Source organism: Pelobates fuscus, chromosome 2 (genome assembly GCF_036172605.1).
Source record: "Pelobates fuscus isolate aPelFus1 chromosome 2, aPelFus1.pri, whole genome shotgun sequence".
NCBI lineage: Eukaryota > Metazoa > Chordata > Amphibia > Anura > Pelobatidae > Pelobates > Pelobates fuscus.
The window spans coordinates 18881392-18906187 of record NC_086318.1 but is presented as its reverse complement, the minus strand read 5'-3'; the positions used below and the strand labels follow the sequence as shown (position 1 = coordinate 18906187).

Below are 24796 nucleotides of genomic sequence, written 5' to 3'. Positions count from 1 at the left end.
AAAGTACTTAGCAAGCTAAGATGCTGTGGCGAAACCAACTTCGCCACTGTGAACTGGAGAAGCCTGGTTGCTAGCCTCCTGCCCTGCGACTATGGCCCCTGGACATATTGCACTGTAAAAACTATATTTGGGCATGTAATAGTTTATATTACTGCTACTGGGCCTTTAAGGGCCATCTGTGGACATATTGGGACTTTTGGGACTACTGTCCCTTTAAGACTGTGGAGCATATTCCAGTATACTGCCTTTAATATTACATATGTATTTATGTGTTGAGTTTAACCTGGGATATGTATGCAGCATTCACCTGATTGTTCGGTAGAATCACTCCCTTCAGTATATTGAGTGAAACTACCGAACAACCAGACCACCCAGGAATAAGTGTGTCTCCAATTACCGGTTGCAACAATGTTGCAAACGGGTAATTGGCAATCAGTGTAATATATTCTTTGTCCTCTGGGTGGCCGCCATTCGGGAAACTAACACGTGGCGGCGGCCATCTTAAACTACCGAACAGCGGTGTTTTGCCGTCGAGTGTCTGGAACTAAAATCGGACACTCGACTAGGCAAACACCGCTGAGACCTCCATACTTCCAGAAATTCGTATAGAAACTACCGAATGGCCCGCCGTTCGGTAGAAAGAACCCCACAAACAAGGGAATTCATTCAAACCCTCTCCAGGCTCTATAACACAGGCAATTCGCCTGTTTTCATTCCCTTGTCTGTGACCGGCCGCAGGGCCAAAATGCATGGAACTGATTTCGGATACTTTACCCATGCGGTCGGTCAATACTTTAAAGTCCCATAACTCCCGAACCCTTTATCCCAATGGGCTGATTTTAACATATGTTGTTCCTCCAGACTAGGGCTATCTGGAGATATTGGATTTGTGGATGTACCCCAAGTATTTAGGGTACATCCAAAACTTGGGTAAAACTATGTCCATGTTAATTGTGTTAACAGATAAGTTAGAGGGAGGAGATGTGTGGGTTGTACCTTAAACTGGATTGGTGTATTGTAAATCCCTCCCTTGCATGGGAGAATCTCATATAAGCCTGTGTGTGAATAAATCAGTGTTGTTGCTGTTTAACCCTGAAGCTGGAGTGTTGTCTCTTTCTTGGGGGAAAGGGGACTGTATGCCGACTGCCAGGAGTGTAAGCTGTTCGTATTGCTTTTCCTGTTCGGCTGCTTCCAGGGTTCGTGTGTCTGCTGTTCGAGAGTTGGTGAATTTGTGCAGTTTGGGAGTTCGGGAAGTTGGTGCTTATAGTAGCTGCTGGTCTATCTAAAGGGGATTATCGCCTAAACTGATTTTTCCCCTTTTATGCTGAAACGGTCCGCAACAATTTGTGGCAAGCGGCGGGATCGTTCCTACAACCAGAGGGACAGCTACAGACAACACCATTCCTGGATTACAAAGTGAGGGCAACGCCAGTACCCGTACAGCGCCCCTATCTACAAGGAACCAACTGCAGCAGAGCAAGCATGGCACCCAGCTACACTCAGGAGGAGTTTGACAGAGAGGTTGCCATGCGGCTGGCGTACTTTGGACCCAACCCAGAGGAGAAATACGTACAGTTCGTAAGGAGCCAGGCAGACGAGTACCTGCGATTCATGGCAGATCCAGCCAAGGGTATCGGTCGCCCTATCCAGCGGCAGAGTGCGTTTCGGGGACTCAAAGGTGTGTCCCAGGGAGCAGAAGGTACCGTCCTTCCTCCCCAGCGGCAGTGTGTACCCCAGGGAGCTGATGGTGTCGTCCGTCCTCCCCAGCGGCAGTGTGTGTCCCAGGGAGCAGAAGGTGCCGTCCTTCCTCCCCAGCGGCAGTGTGTAACCCAGGGAGCTGATGGTGTAGTCCGTCCTCCCCAGCGGCAGTGTGTGTCCCAGGGAGCAGAAGGTGCAGTCCTTCCTCCCCAGCGGCAGTGTGTACCCCAGGGAGCTGATGGTGTCGTCCATCCTCCCCAGCGGCAGTGTGTAACCCAGGGAGCAGAAGGTGCCGTCCTTCCTCCCCGGCGGCAGTGTGTACCCCAGGGAGCTGATGGTGTCGTCCATCCTCCCCAGCAGCAGTGTGTAACCCAGAGAGCCGAAGGTGCCGTCCTTCCTCCCCAGCGGCAGTGTGTAACCCAGGGAGCTGATGGTGTCGTCCATCCTCCCCAGCGGCAGTGTGTACCCCAGGGAGCTGATGGTGTCGTCCATCCTCCCCAGCGGCAGTGTGTAACCCAGGGAGCCGAAGGTGCCGTCCTTCCTCCCCAGCGGCAGTGTGTACCCCAGGGAGCTGATGGTGCAGTCCGTCCTCCCCAGCGGCAGTGTGTACCCCAGGGAGCTGATGGTGTCGTCCATCCTCCCCAGCGGCAGTGTGTAACCCAGGGAGCAGAAGGTGCCGTCCTTCCTCCCCAGCGGCAGTGTGTCCTGCAGGGAGCAGAGACAGTCAGTCTCGCACCCCAGCAGCAGGACAAGAGAATGAAAGGGGAGACAGCTGGTCTCCCTTTCCACCAGCAGAGAGAGTGGCAGGGAGAGGAACCTGCTAACCCCACTCCCCAGCGGCAGTTTACCGTCCAGAGAGAGGAGCTTGTTACACCCTCTCTCCAGCGGCAGCCTAACCCACCAAGGGGAGATGTTAAGCCCCACATCTGTGCAGATGGGACCGTAGTCTCTGCACTTACAGCACCAGGGGTAGGGACGGTCGGTCCTGTCCCCCAGCCACAGAGCGATATATCTAAAGGGGAGACAGTCGGTCTCCAGCAACCAGGCTCCCACCAGACTACTCCCACGGTAGTGCTGGCAACAGGACAGAGTACCGCTGGTCTCTGCCCCCTCAGCAACCCACCAAGGCAGCCTACCAGTCCCCCTCACAGCCGTGGTGAGGCACCTGAACCCGGACAAGATTCTCCCTCACCCAGAGGTAGTAACTGTTTATTGTGGGTGGGCTGCTCTACTACTTCTGTTTTGTGGGTGGGTTGCTGGACTAACCAGGGCACTGACCGGCAGGAGGTCAGGTACCCTGTTAGTCTAATTGGTAAAGGGGAGAATTGTGGCGAAACCAACTTCGCCACTGTGAACTGGAGAAGCCTGGTTGCTAGCCTCCTGCCCTGCGACTATGGCCCCTGGACATATTGCACTGTAAAAACTATATTTGGGCATGTAATAGTTTATATTACTGCTACTGGGCCTTTAAGGGCCATCTGTGGACATATTGGGACTTTTGGGACTACTGTCCCTTTAAGACTGTGGAGCATATTCCAGTATACTGCCTTTAATATTACATATGTATTTATGTGTTGAGTTTAACCTGGGATATGTATGCAGCATTCATCTGATTGTTCGGTAGAATCACTCCCTTCAGTATATTGAGTGAAACTACCGAACAACCAGACCACCCAGGAATAAGTGTGTCTCCAATTACCGGTTGCAACAATGTTGCAAACGGGTAATTGGCAATCAGTGTAATGTATTCTTTGTCCTCTGGGTGGCCGCCATTCGGGAAACTAACACGTGGCGGCGGCCATCTTAAACTACCGAACAGCGGTGTTTTGCCGTCGAGTGTCTGGAACTAAAATCGGACACTCGACTAGGCAAACACCGCTGAGACCTCCATACTTCCAGAAATTCGTATAGAAACTACCGAATGGCCCGCCGTTCGGTAGAAAGAACCCCACAAACAAGGGAATTCATTCAAACCCTCTCCAGGCTCTATAACACAGGCAATTCGCCTGTTTTCATTCCCTTGTCTGTGACCGGCCGCAGGGCCAAAATGCATGGAACTGATTTCGGATACTTTACCCATGCGGTCGGTCAATACTTTAAAGTCCCATAACTCCCGAACCCTTTATCCGAATGGGCTGATTTTAACATATGTTGTTCCTCCAGACTAGGGCTATCTGGAGATATTGGATTTGTGGATGTACCCCAAGTATTTAGGGTACATCCAAAACTTGGGTAAAACTATGTCCATGTTAATTGTGTTAACAGATAAGTTAGAGGGAGGAGATGTGTGGGTTGTACCTTAAACTGGATTGGTGTATTGTAAATCCCTCCCTTGCATGGGAGAATCTCATATAAGCCTGTGTGTGAATAAATCAGTGTTGTTGCTGTTTAACCCTGAAGCTGGAGTGTTGTCTCTTTCTTGGGGGAAAGGGGACTGTATGCCGACTGCCAGGAGTGTAAGCTGTTCGTATTGCTTTTCCTGTTCGGCTGCTTCCAGGGTTCGTGTGTCTGCTGTTCGAGAGTTGGTGAATTTGTGCAGTTTGGGAGTTCGGGAAGTTGGTGCTTATAGTAGCTGCTGGTCTATCTAAAGGGGATTATCGCCTAAACTGATTTTTCCCCTTTTATGCTGAAACGGTCCGCAACAATTTGTGGCAAGCGGCGGGATCGTTCCTACAACCAGAGGGACAGCTACAGACAACACCATTCCTGGATTACAAAGTGAGGGCAACGCCAGTACCCGTACAGCGCCCCTATCTACAAGGAACCAACTGCAGCAGAGCAAGCATGGCACCCAGCTACACTCAGGAGGAGTTTGACAGAGAGGTTGCCATGCGGCTGGCGTACTTTGGACCCAACCCAGAGGAGAAATACGTACAGTTCGTAAGGAGCCAGGCAGACGAGTACCTGCGATTCATGGCAGATCCAGCCAAGGGTATCGGTCGCCCTATCCAGCGGCAGAGTGCGTTTCGGGGACTCAAAGGTGTGTCCCAGGGAGCAGAAGGTACCGTCCTTCCTCCCCAGCGGCAGTGTGTACCCCAGGGAGCTGATGGTGTCGTCCGTCCTCCCCAGCGGCAGTGTGTGTCCCAGGGAGCAGAAGGTGCCGTCCTTCCTCCCCAGCGGCAGTGTGTAACCTAGGGAGCTGATGGTGTAGTCCGTCCTCCCCAGCGGCAGTGTGTGTCCCAGGGAGCAGAAGGTGCAGTCCTTCCTCCCCAGCGGCAGTGTGTACCCCAGGGAGCTGATGGTGTCGTCCATCCTCCCCAGCGGCAGTGTGTAACCCAGGGAGCAGAAGGTGCCGTCCTTCCTCCCCGGCGGCAGTGTGTACCCCAGGGAGCTGATGGTGTCGTCCATCCTCCCCAGCAGCAGTGTGTAACCCAGAGAGCCGAAGGTGCCGTCCTTCCTCCCCAGCGGCAGTGTGTAACCCAGGGAGCTGATGGTGTCGTCCATCCTCCCCAGCGGCAGTGTGTACCCCAGGGAGCTGATGGTGTCGTCCATCCTCCCCAGCGGCAGTGTGTAACCCAGGGAGCCGAAGGTGCCGTCCTTCCTCCCCAGCGGCAGTGTGTACCCCAGGGAGCTGATGGTGCAGTCCGTCCTCCCCAGCGGCAGTTTGTACCCCAGGGAGCTGATGGTGTCGTCCATCCTCCCCAGCGGCAGTGTGTAACCCAGGGAGCAGAAGGTGCCGTCCTTCCTCCCCAGCGGCAGTGTGTCCTGCAGGGAGCAGAGACAGTCAGTCTCGCACCCCAGCAGCAGGACAAGAGAATGAAAGGGGAGACAGCTGGTCTCCCTTTCCACCAGCAGAGAGAGTGGCAGGGAGAGGAACCTGCTAACCCCACTCCCCAGCGGCAGTTTACCGTCCAGAGAGAGGAGCTTGTTACACCCTCTCTCCAGCGGCAGCCTAACCCACCAAGGGGAGATGTTAAGCCCCACATCTGTGCAGATGGGACCGTAGTCTCTGCACTTACAGCACCAGGGGTAGGGACGGTCGGTCCTGTCCCCCAGCCACAGAGCGATATATCTAAAGGGGAGACAGTCGGTCTCCAGCAACCAGGCTCCCACCAGACTACTCCCACGGTAGTGCTGGCAACAGGACAGAGTACCGCTGGTCTCTGCCCCCTCAGCAACCCACCAAGGCAGCCTACCAGTCCCCCTCACAGCCGTGGTGAGGCACCTGAACCCGGACAAGATTCTCCCTCACCCAGAGGTAGTAACTGTTTATTGTGGGTGGGCTGCTCTACTACTTCTGTTTTGTGGGTGGGTTGCTGGACTAACCAGGGCACTGACCGGCAGGAGGTCAGGTACCCTGTTAGTCTAATTGGTAAAGGGGAGAATTGTGGCGAAACCAACTTCGCCACTGTGAACTGGAGAAGCCTGGTTGCTAGCCTCCTGCCCTGCGACTATGGCCCCTGGACATATTGCACTGTAAAAACTATATTTGGGCATGTAATAGTTTATATTACTGCTACTGGGCCTTTAAGGGCCATCTGTGGACATATTGGGACTTTTGGGACTACTGTCCCTTTAAGACTGTGGAGCATATTCCAGTATACTGCCTTTAATATTACATATGTATTTATGTGTTGAGTTTAACCTGGGATATGTATGCAGCATTCATCTGATTGTTCGGTAGAATCACTCCCTTCAGTATATTGAGTGAAACTACCGAACAACCAGACCACCCAGGAATAAGTGTGTCTCCAATTACCGGTTGCAACAATGTTGCAAATGGGTAATTGGCAATCAGTGTAATGTATTATTTGTCCTCTGGGTGGCCGCCATTCGGGAAACTAACACGTGGCGGCGGCCATCTTAAACTACCGAACAGCGGTGTTTTGCCGTCGAGTGTCTGGAACCAAAATCGGACACTCGACTAAGCAAACACCGCTGAGACCTCCATACTTCCAGAAATTCGTATAGAAACTACCGAATGGCCCGCCGTTCGGTAGAAAGAACCCCACAAACAAGGGAATTCATTCAAACCCTCTCCAGGCTCTATAACACAGGCAATTCGCCTGTTTTCATTCCCTTGTCTGTGACCGACCGCAGGGCCAAAATGCATGGAACTGATTTCGGATACTTTACCCATGCGGTCGGTCAATACTTTAAAGTCCCATAACTCCCGAACCCTTTATCCGAATGGGCTGATTTTAACATATGTTGTTCCTCCAGACTAGGGCTATCTGGAGATATTGGATTTGTGGATGTACCCCAAGTATTTAGGGTCCATCCAAAACTTGGGTAAAACTATGTCCATGTTAATTGTGTTAACAGATAAGTTAGAGGGAGGAGATGTGTGGGTTGTACCTTAAACTGGATTGGTGTATTGTAAATCCCTCCCTTGCATGGGAGAATCTCATATACGCCTGTGTGTGAATAAATCAGTGTTGTTGCTGTTTAACCCTGAAGCTGGAGTGTTGTCTCTTTCTTGGGGGAAAGGGGACTGTATGCCGACTGCCAGGAGTGTAAGCTGTTCGTATTGCTTTTCCTGTTCGGCTGCTTCCAGGGTTCGTGTGTCTGCTGTTCGAGAGTTGGTGAATTCGTGCAGTTTGGGAGTTCGGGAAGTTGGTGCTTATAGTAGCTGCTGGTCTATCTAAAGGGGATTATCGCCTAAACGGATTTTTCCCCTTTTATGCTGAAACGGTCCGCAACAGATGCCTTAGGTGCTTTGAGTATCCTTTCATTCCTAATCTTATAAACCTCTTCATCACAAAAAAAAAGAAGACTAACTGCATTTGAGTGTAAAAAAATAAATAAAAATTACTGTGTGCTATTGCAAGTGAAATAATTCTAAAAAAGAGCATCTTAATTCTGAATAAAAACACAAGATGTAGAAGAACGTAAATGATCATGGACACAGCATGAACACAGAATATTCACATTTAATGCTCAATTACAGTGGGAATGCTTTGTTTGGACGGCGGGCGTTCTATGCTGTCTATTCTATCCTTAAGGACGGCGGGCATTCTATGCTGTCTATTCTATCCTTAAGGACGGCGGGCATTCTATGCTGTCTATTCTATCCTTAAGGACGGCGGGCGTTCTATGCTATCTATTCTATCCTTAAGGACGGCGGGCGTTCTATGCTGTCTATTCTATCCTTAAGGACGGCGGGCGTTCTATGCTGTCTATTCTATCCTTAAGGACGGCGGGCGTTCTATGCTGTCTATTCTATCCTTAAGGACGGCGGGCGTTCTATGCTATCTATTCTATCCTTAAGGACGGCGGGCATTCTATGCTGTCTATTCTATCCTTAAGGACGGCGGGCATTCTATGCTGTCTATTCTATCCTTAAGGACGGCGGGCGTTCTATGCTGTCTATTCTATCCTTAAGGACGGCGGGCGTTCTATGCTGTCTATTCTATCCTTAAGGACGGCGGGCGTTCTATGCTGTCTATTCTATCCTTAAGGATGGCGGGCGTTCTATGCTATCTATTCTATCCTTAAGGACGGCGGGCGTTCTATGCTGTCTATTCTATCCTTAAGGACGGCGGGCGTTCTATGCTGTCTATTCTATCCTTAAGGACGGCGGGCGTTCTATGCTGTCTATTCTATCCTTAAGGACGGCGGGCGTTCTATGCTGTCTATTCTATCCTTAAGGATGGCGGGCGTTCTATGCTGTCTATTCTATCCTTAAGGACGGCGGGCGTTCTATGCTGTCTATTCTATCCTTAAGGATGGCGGGCGTTCTATGCTATCTATTCTATCCTTAAGGACGGCGGGCGTTCTATGCTGTCTATTCTATCCTTAAGGACGGCGGGCGTTCTATGCTGTCTATTCTATCCTTAAGGACGGCGGGCGTTCTATGCTGTCTATTCTATCCTTAAGGACGGCGGGCGTTCTATGCTATCTATTCTATCCTTAAGGACGGCGGGCGTTCTATGCTGTCCTTTTTGAGGAGGTCCTAAATGCTGGTGGGCGGCTCAGAACGTCCCCACCATCCTTCATACTTACCGGGTCCCCGCCGATCCCACGCTGGCGGTTGCTATCCTGGGGTCTGCCTGGGAGCTCAGGCAGACCCCCTCTGCCCGATCCGCCCCTCCCCCCCCCCCCGGCCATGTGATTGCAGTGTCCTCACAATCACATGGCAGGAATAGCCGGCTTATGCAGTACCTGCAGGGAGCCTGTCTGAACTATCAGGCAGTCCCCCTCATGCCTGTAAAAAAGTTTTTAAAAGTTACAAAAATGTATAAAACAGTTTTAAAATGAAATAAAAAGTACTTAGATCATACAGTACTTTTATTAATGATGTGTGTATGTGTATATAAAAGTGCATTTTAAGATTAATATATATATATATATATATATATATATATATATAATTATTAATATTAAAATACACTTAGAATGATGTTAAATATATATATATATATATATATATATATATATATATATATATTCCCAGCACTCGATGTTAATGGTCTTTTTGTGCTCTGGTGCACAATCTCCAACCAAAGTATATTGTCCTAGTAGAGAGCACTCAGGAGTCTTCGTAAAGTAAATTCAAACTGCTGCATTATTGAGCAAGTTCAGTGAGTAACAAAATAGTCGACGTTTCAGTCTATGTAGACTTTTTTCAAGACCAAAAAAAAGTCTTGAAAAAAGTCTACATAGACTGAAACGTCGACTATTTTGTTACTCACTGAACTTGCTCAATAATGCAGCAGTTTGAATTTACTTTATGAAGACTCCCGAGTGCTCTCTACTAGGACAAGTAGATATAACTAAAATAAAAATAATCAATAAATAAATTGAAAAAAAAAAAATAATAATAAATAAATAAATAAAAATACATTTAAAAATGATATACCGGTTTTAATTCGTTCTAACTGTATTTTGATATTAATATACATATATATGAAATTCAAAATACATTTAGAATGACGTTTTAAATACATAAATGTATCTATATGTATAATTTTGGCCAGTGTTTGTGACTAAGTGGCTACTAAAAAAGACTGGACATACCCCATTTGTAATACCTTGGGATGTCTACTGTGGCAAATGGTATGCCATCATGGGGTTAATTTTCATTCCTGGGCTACCATACGGTCTCAAAGGCAACATAACCAATCTGGCAAATTGCAATGTGTATAAACTAAAAAATGTGATGTACTATATTTGACCCTGTAACTTTCCAAGACACCATAAAACCTGTACATTGGGGGTACTGTTTTACTCGGGAGATATTGCTGAATACAAATATGTGTACTTTATTGCAGTAACAGCTAACAGTGTTGTGACATTCACAGTTAAAATGCCATGCAGAACTAAAAAAAATATTTGTAATTTCTCATTTTTAAAAATATTTTATTCATATTAAATTATGTTTAATATACAAATATTTGATGTGACATGAAAGCCCTATTTCTCCTGAACAAAATGATATATGATAAGTGTGGGTGCACATAATATGAAAAAGGTGAATTACACCTGAACAGACATATAGCGCAAATTCAAGGTTTTGTTTACGTAGTATTTTAAACACAACGTGTACAATTGGCTCAGTCCTTAAGGGGTTAAAACCGAAATGTGTTTACATTATGATGGTTGGATATAGCTACCTCGTTTCAAGCAGCGCTAAGAAAACAAGACTTTCTATAACTGTAGAGTTCTTGCCAATTCACAGTATGACATATGGAAGTAATTACTATAGAATGGGGGATATGTCAGGGGATGTTTATAGTTAGTCTAAATTTAGTACTTTAGGTAAATGATAAGAATGTAAACAGCCGGGGACTGCGCAGAGTTGTAAAAATGTTTTTTATTTGCATTGTGCAGTTGCAGTCAGTAGTTTGTAGTACATCTGTAGGGCCGGGTGCCGTTTCTTGGGTTACTTTGCATAGTTGGTGATTAAAACGGATGCTTCCTCACATTTCAGTTACTCATCATCTAATTTAAAATGGTGTAGGTTTTCTATATTGTGTATTTGGAATTAAATTGAATATGTTGATTGTCCAGGTTGTATGTGCTTTCCTGTGTTGTTGTTTTCTCAGTAGGATGGACATTTTTCCATTGTTATGGGGACAATTCTGGACCAGTTCAAACTGGCCCCCCTACCACTTTCTTCCATGTGGTCCTCGGTCCTTGTTATTTTCTGTCCCCGTCGTTCCTTTTAAACACAGAGCTCCATTTATACTGGTTGTAATGTAATTTAGCTGTAGTGTGATTGGTTGCTATCCCAAGTCCATACTGTGCTATTGATTGACTTATGTTCATAGAAACATAGAATGTGATGTAGATAAGAACAATTCAGCCCATCTAATCTACCCAATTTTCTAAATACTTATCTTATAGTTAGGATAGCCTAATGCCTATCCCACGCATGCTTAAACGCCTTTACTGTGTTCATCTCTGCCACTTCCGCTGGAAGGCTACTCCATGCATCCACTACCCTCTCAGTAAAGTAATACTTCCTGATATTATTTTTAGACCTTTGTCCCTCTAATTTAAGACTATGTCCTCTTGCTGTGGTAGTTTTTCTTCTTTTAAATATAGTCTCCTCCTTTACTGTGTGGATTCCCTTTATGTATTTAAATGTTTCTATCATATCCCCCCTGTCTCATCTTTCCACCAAGCTATACATGTTAAGTTCCTTTAACCTTTCCTTGTACGTTTTATCCTGCAATCCATGAACCAGTTTAGTAGCCCTTCTCTGAACTCTTTCTAAGGTATCAATATCCATCTGGAGATACAGTCTCCAGAACTGCATACAATACTCCAAGTAAGATCTCACCAGTGTTCTGTATAATGGCATGAGCACTTCCCTCTTTCTACTGCTAATACCTCTCACTATACAACCAAGCATTCTGCTAGCATTTCCTGCTGCTCTATTACATTGTCTGTCTACCTTTAAGTCATCAGAAATAATCACCCCTAAATCCCTTTCCTCAGATGTTGAGGTTAGGACTCTATCAAATATTCTGTACTCTGTCCTTGGGTTTTTACGTCTAAGATGTATTATCTTGCACTTATCCACAAAAATGTCAATTGCCTCAACTCTGACCATTTTTCTAGTTTACCTAAATCATTTGCCATTTGGCTTATCCCTCCTGGAACATCAACCCTGTTACATATCTTAGTATCATCAGCAAAAAGACACACCTTACCATCAAGACCTTCTGCAATATCACTAATAAAAATATTACAGAGAATGGGTCCAAGTACAGATCCCTGAGATACCCCCCTGGTGACAAGCCCATGCTTCGAATATACTCCATTGACTACAACCCTCTGTTGCCTGTCACTCAGCCACTGCCTTCACCATTCAACAATATTGGAATCCAAACTCAAAGATTGCAGTTTATTGATGAGCCTTCTATGTGCAACATTGTCAAAAGCCTTACTGAAATCTAGGAAAGCAATGTTCAATTTACAGACAAATAAAAGCCATGTATGGATCTAAATAAAGTGTACATTGCAGTTCCCCACTTCATCAAGTCTGGCTGATATTTGTGGAGGAACATCTGCAGAAGCTCTCTCTCTCTCTCCGGAAGATTCTTGGCCACTAGTCCGGTAGTGCTGGGAGGAAAAGCTGGTCCTCTGCTATATTCCTTAGGAGAAAGGATGAACGCTGGGCGGAAAAGGTCTGGGAACGCACACAACTCTCTCTCCGGCTAAAATTGAGCACTGTAAACTGGATAGGGTAGGTCAGACTTCACCTTGCATCATGACCAAAAAGTTATTTAACAATTGCCTCTTACTACCCAATACTAATTTCATGCAGGTGGAGTCTTTTGCCTGGTCCTGCTTGAACTATTTAGAGAGAGAGAGTCCCTTTAAAATGTAAATGTATGACCGAAATACATGTTAGCTAAAAAAAATTATATACATTATGGTGTCTCAGAACATGTAGGGTGACTCTACAATAAACTGTTGCATAGGGATACAAATAAAGCAGGAACAATTGAAACCTATTAACAATTATTAAACTAACTGAAGTATATTTTCCATGCATTAAAGGGACACTATAGGTAACCAGATCAGGTCATCTCAATGAACAGGTCAGGGTGCGGAGCTCCTGTCACTTTATTCCTGCCATGTAAAACAATGCTTCCGGACTACCACTAGGGGTGATTCTGCTGCTATGAGATTCAAAGCTGGTAAAAGGTATGTAAATAGAGTAGTAGAACACTATAGCCTTAGAAATACATATTAAAAGACGGTACAATGCACACAGGCCACCTCCGGCACTTCAGATGTTGTGAACTACATCACCCATAATGCTCTGCTTTATTATTATTTTTACCGCACTTTTTGTGACACAGTAATGTAGAAACATAGTAATAAAAGTTGAAAATGAAACGCAAGTCTGTCTTCCACACATCTGTTTTGGCAGCTGATCCAAAAATAAAACTAACAAAGACACTATTTGAAGAAACTTCCAGTTGTGCCACAAACAGATAAAAATACTTATTGAACCCAAATAGCAGGCAGACTCTTTCATATCTCCTTGGATCCACCACACGTCTCAGCTACTATAGTAATACTCTGTTTCCCCCCAAAAAAGATCTTCAATAATGTGTTAAAATGACCTCTTTGGTCAGAGAATGCCAGATTGTATTGTGGTTACTGCAAAGTACACTTTCCTCTGCTGTAGGTAAAATCTCCTCTTCTTAAAGTGTCAAATGATGGCCTTTGTTGTGTGCCAGTCCTGTTTTTGAACAGGTGACCAAAGAGCTGTTTGTTCTGATTGTGTATATAGTTTTAGATCACTCTGCATGCGAGCTGAAATCTAGCCAGTGAAGCTCTCAGGTATAACAAACTAGATCGCATTACAATATATATCCACAAACTAGATACCATTACAATATATATCCACAAATTAAATCGCATTACAATATATATCCACAAATTAAATCGCATTACAATATATATCCACAAACTAGATACCATTACAATATATATCCACAAACTAAATACCATTACAATATATATCCACAAACTAGATACCATTACAATATATATCCACAAACTAAATACCATTACAATATATATCCACAAACTAAATACCATTACAATATATATCCACAAACTAGATACCATTACAATATATATCCACAAACTAAATACCATTACAATATATATCCACAAACTAGATACCATTACAATATATATCCACAAACTAGATACCATTACAATATATATCCACAAACTAGATACCATTACAATATATATCCACAAACTAAATACCATTACAATATATATCCACAAACTAGATAGCATTACAATATATATCCACAAACTAGATACCATTACAATATATATCCACAAACTAAATACCATTACAATATATATCCACAAACTAGATAGCATTACAATATATATCCACAAACTAGATACCATTACAATATATATCCACAAACTAAATACCATTACAATATATATCCACAAACTAGATACCATTACAATATATATCCACAAACTAAATACCATTACAATATATATCCACAAACTAGATACCATTACAATATATATCCACAAACTAAATACCATTACAATATATATCCACAAACTAAATACCATTACAATATATATCCACAAACTAGATACCATTACAATATATATCCACAAACTAAATACCATTACAATATATATCCACAAACTAGATACCATTACAATATATATCCACAAACTAGATACCATTACAATATATATCCACAAACTAGATACCATTACAATATATATCCACAAACTAAATACCATTACAATATATATCCACAAACTAGATAGCATTACAATATATATCCACAAACTAGATACCATTACAATATATATCCACAAACTAAATACCATTACAATATATATCCACAAACTAGATAGCATTACAATATATATCCACAAACTAGATACCATTACAATATATATCCACAAACTAAATACCATTACAATATATATCCACAAACTAGATACCATTACAATATATATCCACAAACTAGATCGCATTACAATATATATCCACAAACTAGATAGCATTACAATATATATCCACAAACTACATCGCATTACAATATATATCCACAAACTAAATACCATTACAATATATATCCACAAACTAAATACCATTACAATATATATCCACAAACTAGATACCATTACAATATATATCCACAAACTAGATACCATTACAATATATATCCACAAACTAAATACCATTACAATATATATCCACAAACTAGATCGCATTACAATATATATCCACAAACTAAATACCATTACAATATATATCCACAAACTAGATCGCATTACAATATATATCCACAAACTAGATCGCATTACAATATATATCCACAAACTAGATCGCATTACAATATATACCCACAAACTAGATCGCATTACAATATATACCCACAAACTAGATCGCATTACAATATATATCCACAAACTAGATCGCATTACAATATATATCCACAAACTAGATCGCATTACAATATATACCCACAAACTAGATCACATTACAATATATATCCTCGTTCTACTCTTGTCCAACTAAAGAAAGATCCATTGATGATTCCTCTCTGCACTGTATTTTATTTAAGCCAATATTCAATCCACGAAACCTTTTTAACAAAACCAGGCAAAATTGACAAAACTCTATTTCAACTTCTATGATGACATTTATTTCTCTGTCTGCACTAGGTAAAGCATGCGATATAATCTCTCTAATGTAATAGTCAAGGTTCAATATAAACCATATTCACGATGTATAATAACACAACGTGTGTTACAGATAATGGGGACGTATTATTTCCAGTGGGGTCTGGGATTCTTTGTGAAATTGAACTGTAACATGTTTTGGGAATGAAGGGGTTAATCCTCAGTAGGAAAAATACTTTTAACATTCTATTATAGAAGAAGAGCAGAGAAGGCTTTGATCTCCAACTAATTCTGCTGACTTTTGACATTAGCCAGAAGCATTGCTTTTCAATATGACGGCTGTCTTTCTTATATCATAGCTAAAACCTATGTAACGTATAATAGAAATATAATATAGCACCCATGCCCTGTGTCCAGCACCTCTTATTTTATATTCTACATGTGTTATTTTGCATTTTCGCTTTTTCCATGTATAATTTTCCTTTTGATCTTAATTACTTTAAAATAGGATTTTTTTACTGGACTGCTCACCTTATGTTATGTGATTCATATGTGATTAAAATCCCTTAAAGTAAAGATAATCAAAAAGCTAAACACTAAAATCCTCTCCCAAACACTAACCCTAATACACACTAACCCTACTAATATAAACACTAACACACTATCCCAAACACCAACTCTAATACACACTAACCCTACTAATATAAACACTAACACACTATCCCAAACACCAACTCTAATACACACTAACCCTACTAATATAAACACTAACACACTATCCCAAACAATAACCCTAATACACACTAAACCTACTAATATAAACACTAACACACTATCCCAAACACCAACTCTAATACACACTAACCCTACTAATATAAACACTAACACACTATCCCAAACACTAACTCTAATACACACTAACCCTACTAATATAAACACTAACACACTATCCCAAACACCAACCCTAATACACACTAATCCTACTAATATTAACACTAACACACTATCCCAAACACTAACTCTAATACACACTAACCCTACTAATATAAACACTAACACACTATCCCAAACACCAACTCTAATACACACTAACCCTACTAATATAAACACTAACACACTATCCCAAACACTAACTCTAATACACACTAACCCTACTAATATAAACACTAACACACTATCCCAAACACTAACCCTAATACACACTAACGCACTATCCCAAACACCAACCCTAATACACACTAATCCTACTAATATAAACACTAACACACTATCCCAAACACCAACTCTAAAAAACACTAAACCTACTAATATAAACACTAACACACTATCCCAAACACCAACTCTACTACACACTAACCCTACTAATATAAACACTAACACACTATCCCAAACACTAACTCTAATACACACTAACCCTACTAATATAAACACTAACACACTATCCCAAACACTAACCCTAATACACACTAACCCTACTAATATAAACACTAACACACTATCCCAAACACCAACTCTAATACACACTAACCCTACTAATATAAATACTAACACACTATCCCAAACACCAACTCTAATACACACTAACCCTACTAATATAAACACTAACACACTATCCCAAACACTAACCCTAATACACACTAAACCTACTAATATAAACACTAACACACTATCCCAAACACCAACCCTAATACACACTAATCCTACTAATATAAACACTAACACACTATCCCAAACACTAACTCTAATACACACTAATCCTACTAATATAAACACTAACACACTATCCCAAACAATAACCCTAATACACACTAAACCTACTAATATAAACACTAACACACTATCCCAAACAATAACCCTAATACACACTAACCCTACTAATATAAACACTAACACACTATCCCAAACACCAACTCTAATACACACTAACCCTACTAATATAAACACTAACACTCTATCCCAAACACTAACCCTAATACACACTAAACCTACTAATATAAACACTAACACACTATTCCAAACACCAACTCTAATACACACGAACCCTACTAATATAAACACTAACACACTTTCCCAAACACCAACTCTAATACACACTAAACCTACTAATATAAACACTAACACACTATCCCAAACACCAACTCTAATACACACTAACCCTACTAATATAAACGCTAACACACTATCCCAAACACTAACCCTAATACACACTAACCCTACTAATATAAACACTAACACTCTATCCCAAACACTAACCCTAATACACACTAAACCTACTAATATAAACACTAACACACTATTCCAAACACCAACTCTAATACACACTAACCCTACTAATATAAACACTAACACACTATCCCAAACACTAACTCTAATACACACTAACCCTACTAATATAAACACTAACACACTATCCCAAACCCTAACCCTAATACACACTAACCCTACTAATATAAACACTAACACACTATCCCAAACACTAACCCTAATACACACTAACCCTACTAATATAAACGCTAACACACTATCCCAAACACCAACTCTAATACACACTAATCCTACTAATATAAACACTAACACACTATCCCAAACACTAACTCTAATACACACTAATCCTACTAATATAAACACTAACACACTATCCCAAACACCAACTCTAATACACACTAACCCTACTAATATAAACACTAACACTCTATCCCAAACACTAACCCTAATACACACTAAACCTACTAATATAAACACTAACACACTATTCCAAACACCAACTCTAATACACACGAACCCTACTAATATAAACACTAACACACTTTCCCAAACACCAACTCTAATACACACTAAACCTACTAATATAAACACTAACACACTATCCCAAACACCAACTCTAATACACACTAAACCTACTAATATAAACTTTAACACACTATCCCAAACAATAACCCTAATACACACTAAACCTACTAATATAAACACTAACACAATATCCCAAACACTAACCCTAATACACTAACCCTAATATAAACACTAACACACTATCCCAAACACTAACCCTAATACACACTAACCCTACTAATATAAACACTAACACACTATCTCAAACACTAACCCTAATACACACTAACCCTACTAATATAAACACTAACACACTATCCCAAACACTAACCCTAATACACACTAACCCTACTAATATAAACACTAACACACTATCCCAAACACCAACTCTAATACACACTAACCCTACTAATATAAACACTAACGCACTATCCCAAACACTAACCCTAATACACACTAATCCTACTAATATAAACGCTAACACACTATCCCAAACACTAACCCTAATGCACACTAACCCTACTAATATAAACACTAACACACTATCCCAAACAATAACCCTAATACACACTAACCCTAATACTAATATTAACACTAACACACTATCCCAAACACCAACTCTAATACACACTAAACCTACTAATATAAACACTAACACACTATCCCAAACACTAACTCTAATACACACTAACCCTACTAATATAAACACTAACACACTATCCCAAACACTAACCCTAATACACACTAACCCTACTAATATAAACACTAACACACTATCCCAAAGACTAACCCTAATACACACTAACCCTAATATAAACACTAACACACTATCCCAAACACTAACCCTAATACACACTAACCCTACTAATATAAACACTAACACACTATCCCAAACACCAACTCTAATACACACTAAACCTACTAATATAAACACTAACACACTATGCCAAACAATAACCCTAATACACACTAAACCTACTAATATAAACACTAACACAATAGCCCAAACACTAACCCTAATACACACTAACCCTAATATAAACTCTAACACACTATCCCAAACACTAACCCTAATACACACTAACCCTACTAATATAAACTTTAACACACTATCCCAAACACTAACCCTAATACACACTAACCCTACTAATATAAACACTAACACACTATCCCAAACAATAACCCTAATACACACTAACCCTAATACGAATATAAACACTAACACACTATCCCAAACACCAACTCTAATACACACTAACCCTACTAATATAAACACTAACACACTATCCCAAACACTAACTCTAATACACACTAACCCTACTAATATAAACACTAACACACTATCCCAAACACCAACTCTAATACACACTAATTCTACTAATATAAACACTAACACACTATCCCAAACACCAACTCTAATACACACTAAACCTACTAATATAAACACTAACACACTATTCCAAACACCAACTCTAATACACACGAACCCTACTAATATAAACACTAACACACTTTCCCAAACACCAACTCTAATACACACTAAACCTACTAATATAAACACTAACACACTATCCCAAACACCAACTCTAATACACACTAAACCTACTAATATAAACACTAACACACTATCCCAAACACTAACCCTAATACACACTAACCCTAATATAAACACTAACACACTATCCCAAACACTAACCCTAATACACACTAACCCTACTAATATAAACACTAACACACTATCCCAAACACTAACCCTAATGCACACTAACCCTACTAATATAAACACTAACACACTATCCCAAACAATAACCCTAATACACACTAACCCTAATACTAATATTAACACTAACACACTATCCCAAACACCAACTCTAATACACACTAAACCTACTAATATAAACACTAACACACTATCCCAAACACTAACTCTAATACACACTAACCCTACTAATATAAACACTAACACACTGTCCCAAACACTAACCCTAATACACACTAACCCTACTAATATAAACACTAACACACTATCCCAAAGACTAACCCTAATACACACTAACCCTAATATAAACACTAACACACTATCCCAAACACTAACCCTAATACACACTAATCCTACTAATATAAACACTAACACACTATCCCAAACACCAACTCTAATACACACTAAACCTACTAATATAAACACTAACACACTATGCCAAACAATAACCCTAATACACACTAAACCTACTAATATAAACACTAACACAATAGCCCAAAGACTAACCCTAATACACACTAACCCTAATATAAACTCTAACACACTATCCCAAACACTAACCCTAATACACACTAACCCTACTAATATAAACTTTAACACACTATCCCAAACACTAACCCTAATACACACTAACCCTACTAATATAAACACTAACACACTATCCCAAACAATAACCCTAATACACACTAACCCTAATACGAATATAAACACTAACACACTATCCCAAACACCAACTCTAATACACACTAACCCTAATACGAATATAAACACTAACACACTATCCCAAACAATAACCCTAATACACACTAACCCTACTAATATAAACACTAACACAATATCCCAAACACTAACCCTAATACACACTAACCCTACTAATTTAAACACTAACACACTATCTCAAACACTAACCCTAATACTAATATAAACACTAACACACTATCCTAAACAATAACCCCAATACAAACATCAAATCTAGCACTAGCCCTAATACACACTAACCCTATATTCGAACCTTTATACAAAAACTAAACAAAATAAAAACTAAAACTAAAAACTAAACTAAACCCTACTACTAAAAGCACTAACACACTATCCCAAGCACTAACCTAATACCAACATCAAATCGAGCACTAACACTATGTCCTAGTGTTAACACAAACTAACTGTTATACAAAACTAAGCCTACGCTCTAATTCTAATATCAACACTGACCGTGAGCTCTAACACGAAAAAAACACTAACCCTAATACAAACACTAACACATTAATCCTAATACAAACACTAACTCACTAATCCTAATACAAAAACTAACACACTAACCCTACAATAAACACTAACCTTAATACAAACATAAACACACAAACACAAATACCTAGATTACAACACTAACCCTAATGCAAACACTACCACACTAACCCTAATACAAACATTAAAACACTACCTTTAATACAAACACTAACACACTAACCCTAATACAAAGATTACCACACTAACCCTAAGACAAACACTAACCTGTATACAAACATTAACATACTAATCCTAATACAAACACTACCATGCTAACCCTAAGGCAAACACTAACACACCAACCCTAATACCAAGATTACCACACTAACCCTTAGACAAACACTCCCACATGAACCCTATGACAAACATGAACACACTAACTCTAATACAAACACTACCAAACTAACCCTAAGACAAACACTACCACACTAACCCTATGACAAACATTAACACACTAACTCTAATGCAAACACTACCACACTAACCCTAGTACCAAAATTACCCCACTAACTCTAATACATACATTACCACACTATCCATAAGAAAAACACTAACACACTTACCCTAAAACAAACACTAACCTTAATACAAACACTAACACACTAACCCTAATACCAAGATTACCACACTAACCCTAATGCAAACACTACCGCACTAACCCTAATACAAAGATTACCACACTAACCCCAAGATAAATATATTTTTTATTTTTTTTTGACAGCTCAGTCAGTCCCCCTGCTGGCAGCTCCATAGACTCCTATTGCGGCCATATGATCGTGGTAATCACATGGCCCTGAAGGGCCGCGGTGGCCGGAGACTGCTCGGGACTCAGGCATTCCTCCCGAACCAGCATCACCCCGGATGTCCAGGTAAGTCCATGGCTCCTATTTGCCCTTAACGACTGTTCGTCTGCGGTACCTAGTTCGTCTACGGTCGGTAAGGGGTATATGTATTTATAACGTAATTTTAGATGTATTTTGATTTAAATATATATGTATATTAATATCAAAATACAGTCAGAACAAATCTAAACTGGTATATAATTTTAAAAAATGTAATTATTTTGTTTTATTTATTTATTTTCAATTTATTTATTATTTATATATATATAAATATATATGTATATATGTGTATATGTGTGTATGTGTATATGTGTATATATATGATCCAAGTACTTTTTATATACTTTATAAGCTTTTATTAACTCTTATTAACTTTTACAACCTTTTTTGCAGGCATGATGGGGACAGCCTGAAAGCTCAGGCAGGCCCCCTGCAAGCACTGCACAAGCCGGCTATTCCGGCCATGTGATCGCTAGGACCATGCGATCACATGGCCCGGGGGGACCGGATCAGCTACAGGGGGACTGCCTAGGATGCCAGGCAAGTCCCCACATCGTGATTGCCGGCGGGGGATCACCAGCGATCAGATAAGTGTATATTTTGCCACGGACTTACCAGGTATGTCCGAGGTCATTAACGACTGGTTTTTTTCGGACGTACCTGGTACGTCTGCGGTCAGGAAGGGGTTAAAGGAAAAAAACTTACTGTAAAAGAAATATAACACAAGCATAACTTATAGGAAAATCATGTCGTCACAGGGCTCTGTAGACATTCATAAACCACTCCAACGAGTCTTTTATTGATGTTTTTTTCCCAATATGCTACACATGCTTGACTGTTTTGAATCCTCAGGGCATGCTGGGAAATCATAATGAAAGGGTCCATTCACTAAATATCAAGTTTTGGTGACTTAAGAGTAGACTTGCAATATTTACACCAAAACAGTTGTAAAAACACAGAGCACCCGAGGTGACAGAGAAACCCGGCTGCCATGTTGGAGCCCAGCCAGGGACAGGAGCAGGACAAGACATCAGGAAGTGAGGTATGTCCTTACAGAAGCACTGGCTCTACTGCTTAGCATATAGCTATCTGGATGAGATGCACAATGTAAATATATATATATATATATATATATATTATGTGGCAGTTCTGGGGCTTCCTAGAAAAACTTCCACCTCTAGTACAATTTTCTTTGACAATAATGTCATTCATTTTGTAAATCCACCAAATGTTTCCATTTATCTTTATTTGATGAGATATTTCTTCTATTTTGTACAGATGGAAAACATACAAATAGACATCTGCTAAACTGCTGTGAAGTCGTGGTCACATAGTACAGTTCGTAGTTACTGGCAAGATTAATTAAAGTCACCCTGGGGCATTGTAAAGTCACATCTGGAGTACAGAACAAACCATCTTAAGGGGCAGATCTGGAGCTGTCCTACATGCAAACACAGCCTATAATTATAACTCAGGATGATTAACAGTTCACGTTAAAATATAGTGTGAAACTATAACCACTAATTGTAAAAACAGAAATGAGTTAAAACTGGTGGCTGCTTCCATGAAACCAGGACTGTTACCAGTAATGCATAAAAAAGGATTCTTGATACAAACGCCAGTTTACAAAAATATATTAAATAATGTTTGTATTTTTAAGCAGTATATTGTGGTGATTTGAAAACTAAATTGCAAAATTAAATTGGCACAAAAATAGCAGAATTTGCAAATGTGTCCAACTCTGACTATTTTGGCTAAAATCTATAGCACAGTTTTCAATTCTCCCTAGCTCACTTTGATTGATTGCTGTGATTTACCCTGGCAGTAACGGGTTAAAAGATAAAATTAAATGGCTATCAAAAACAGCTGTGAATTCTGAATTTTTTAGCTGCTATTTTTATCGTTTTAAACTTGGAATCTGCTCCTTTCTTTTTGAAAGTATGAGTTAATTGAAAACAAAACAAAACAACATTAAGTACATAACATGCAAGTTACTTTGAAATGATTTATCAAAGAATCCACACAAAAAAATACATTTAATTTAATATTAATATTTAGTGACGTTTTGCAAAAAATTCCAGCCCAATAAACCCCAAATGTATGAACTACTAACAGATGCACTGAAAGGGTTAAATAAACAGGGTGACTTACCTCGATGATCCGCAAACGAACGCAATCTCCCGGCTTACTGCTCAGAAGTCATGGCCCGAACGATCACTTTTTGTACCACAGCTTTAGGGAATCACCAACGTGTTAAATATCTCTTAGTACACTTAAATATTGTGCGGTCCACAAGCTTCTTCCATTGTGTCCATACAATCTCTCCGTCCCAGGACTTCAGATAGATTTGTGCTGAGCAGTTGCTGCCTCTAAATTTGGCTTCCTTTGAGTTGGAAGCCTGCACAGAAGAGAAATTACTCACACAGTGAATGGTCCCTTTCTCCTCTTCCCAAGACTTGTTTTTTTTGTAAATGTTCTTAACATCTGTGGAATGCTAATGAGTGACAGATGAAACATGGACTTATAAAATAAGACAGAAGCGTCAAGGCACCTGGGAGGAAGTGGATACAAAAAGTACGGTCTGTGAGCCTCTAATAGTATTCGTGACTGCTAGTCCAAGCCCCCCACCCCATCGCCTACTGAATGTCTATACGGCCGGCCGTGCAAATATTATTCCTTAAATATCTTCAGAAGTGAGACTTGGTAAAAACATCTGGCGTTACAGTACAAAGAGAGGAAAACGACTGGGGATTTGTTGAAGCGTGTTTTGGAAAATGCAATGATCTATAACCAA

At 40.7% G+C, this 24796-nt stretch overlaps 1 protein-coding gene across 1 annotated transcript in view; it reads right to left on the bottom strand.

The window, feature by feature from the left end:
• The window catches only part of LOC134585390 (uncharacterized), a 111420-nt gene extending 86841 nt beyond the window's left edge, over window positions 1-24579 (bottom strand). The window contains exon 1 of the mRNA XM_063440798.1: window positions 24154-24579. The gene's annotated coding sequence lies outside the window, so the exon portion shown is untranslated. The remainder of the gene's footprint in view (window positions 1-24153) is intronic.
• Between the last annotated feature and the right edge of the window lie 217 nt (window positions 24580-24796).